Raw genomic sequence first — 2,500 nt, 5'->3', positions numbered from 1 at the left:
GATAGGAGTGAAGGATGCATTATTTTGTAAGTACATTTCCGAGGATTGTTCGTAAGTTTTGCTTGTGAATCCTATGTGAATGACATGTAGGATCCAGTGAGATAATCATGAAACCACTGTACAAGATTCTACAATGCAGTTGAAAGGTTTGATTTAATGAGTCACAAGGTATAGATGTGAATTGATCTGCAATTAAACGCTGGGTTAGATACTTTATGGGTATGCAAAATGGGTATGATACGCTGATATGAGTCTGGTATATTGGAGTAGATGGTTATAAACCCTTTCAAACCAAAATATTTCTAGAAATATAAGTGTTATAATATTAATATATACATATCCTATTAAATATAGTGTATTGTCATAGAATAGATTGTAAAAAAATAATAATCACTAACAGAAAAAATGCTTCATAGATACTTTGTAGCATTAGTAGTAATCATATTGTATAAGATGTAGCTGTCGGAAACTGTCATCCCACTTTCCTACTGTTATTTTTTGTGAACTTTGATAAGTGATGTCCAGTGTGTGAGATTCTAACCCAATTTGCATGTATATCTTACAGTGTATATTATTAGGAACAATCTTCATGTATTTTATAAGTGATAATTTTTTTGACTTTCCGCATGGTGGTCGTGTAAGGTGCCCTGGATGTGTAAATAACATGTGTATAAACGCATGACATAATAAGTATATTAGATCCAATGTAATTAGTTTAAAATATACCTTATATATAGTTTGTCTGAAATATGCAGTTATTTAAAAAGAAATAAACGAGAATTTTGTAAAAGTACGAGTAACAAATTGTATGTGATCATATTTTAGTGCACAAATTGTGGTATTACTCATAAACAGTAAACAAAAACATGATTGTTCCGAACTAAGATTGTCTTACCAAATTTTTAAACTGTATTGTTTAAAAGCCTCATAAACAATAAAGGGAAATACCCGCCTCACGTTCTCATCAAGGTGACTGAAGTACAGGTAAGTGATTCTAATTTTTGTATAAGTGATTCAAACACTATGCCATAATTATGCCTTTCTTCAAAAGGACAACAACTAATCAGACAATTTACAATAATGACGCCACAGCCCTAGATAACTGTTAAAGAAAAATGTAGAAAAAAGTATGAGTGAGGAAAAATATTCTGATAGTACAAGATATGTAATGAAAGTTTCAATAATATAACATCAGCATTAAATGAATATGTAATATCGAATTTTATAAATCTTATACAATACGCATTTCATACACTAGAAATATTCTCTCTTGCAGTTTTTCTCTGCATAGACCACGTCCCTAACTTAGTCCCCCACACAGCACCGACGCAACACGAAATCCGCCGCCGCTCCGACCGCCGAGCGAAACCCAAACCGACCACCGAGGCTTCGAACCTTCCAGAACACCGCCAAGCCCTCCGAAGTCAAGTCCAGCAGGGATGAGAGGCGGATGTCACACCACGGCGACAGAGAAGACAAGGACGACCTGCCGAGATTCGGAGGAGGAAGACGACGAAGCAGAATTGACGATTCGGACGACGACAGCGACGACAATGCCAAGGATCAGCTGCGGGTTCGAAGCGCTGGGAACCGGGCGTCTCGAACGCGCCGCGGAAACGCCTCGAAGACCCGGCAACCCAAGAAGCGCGTCGTGAATTTCTTCTCTCGTGACATCCCCAAGTTGATGTCGTCGCTGCGGTGGAACCCGGATGAGACGGAGGATGAGGAGAAGCCCCACCATGCCTCGGAACCCGTCGTGAGTACCTGCGTCTGGGATTGCGCTCTCTCTGTCAATATTATGGATACTGGGATTGCAAAACAGACACACACACACATATGTATATATATATATACATATATATATACTGTATATATGTATATATATATATATATATATATATATATATATGCATATATGTATGTATATATATATATGCATATATGTATGTATATATATGTATATATATACATATCTATATGTATATTTATATCTATATATATAGATATATATGTATGTATATATGTATGTATATATATGTATGTATATATATATATTATATATACATATATATATATACAAACATACATATACATACATATATATATACATATATATGTATGTATATATTATATAATATATGTGTGTGTATCAGATATGTATATATATATATATATACATATATCATATATATATATATCTATATATATATATATATATACATATATATCATATATATCATATAAATATATATATATATATATATTTATACACACATACATACGTTTGTATAAGAATAGTTTATTTAACTGTAAAGCCTCCTACTAGATGTGTATTAAATTAGAATAATCACATTAGCATATAAAGTGTAGCTACATTTAGCAACGATGTATACTGTCCATGGTCATGAGTCTTCAAACTGTGGGATGACATTTTTATGCATCTAAGACAATGCAAAAACTATTAAATGTCCTACAGCTTCAGTATATTTCTGTCCATGTT

This window comes from Penaeus japonicus, unplaced genomic scaffold (genome assembly GCF_977035675.1).
Source record: "Penaeus japonicus unplaced genomic scaffold, GWHDUDI00000001_assembly GWHDUDI00000022, whole genome shotgun sequence".
NCBI classification, from domain to species: Eukaryota; Metazoa; Arthropoda; class Malacostraca; order Decapoda; family Penaeidae; genus Penaeus; species Penaeus japonicus.
Note: the sequence above shows the minus strand (reverse complement) of the source record.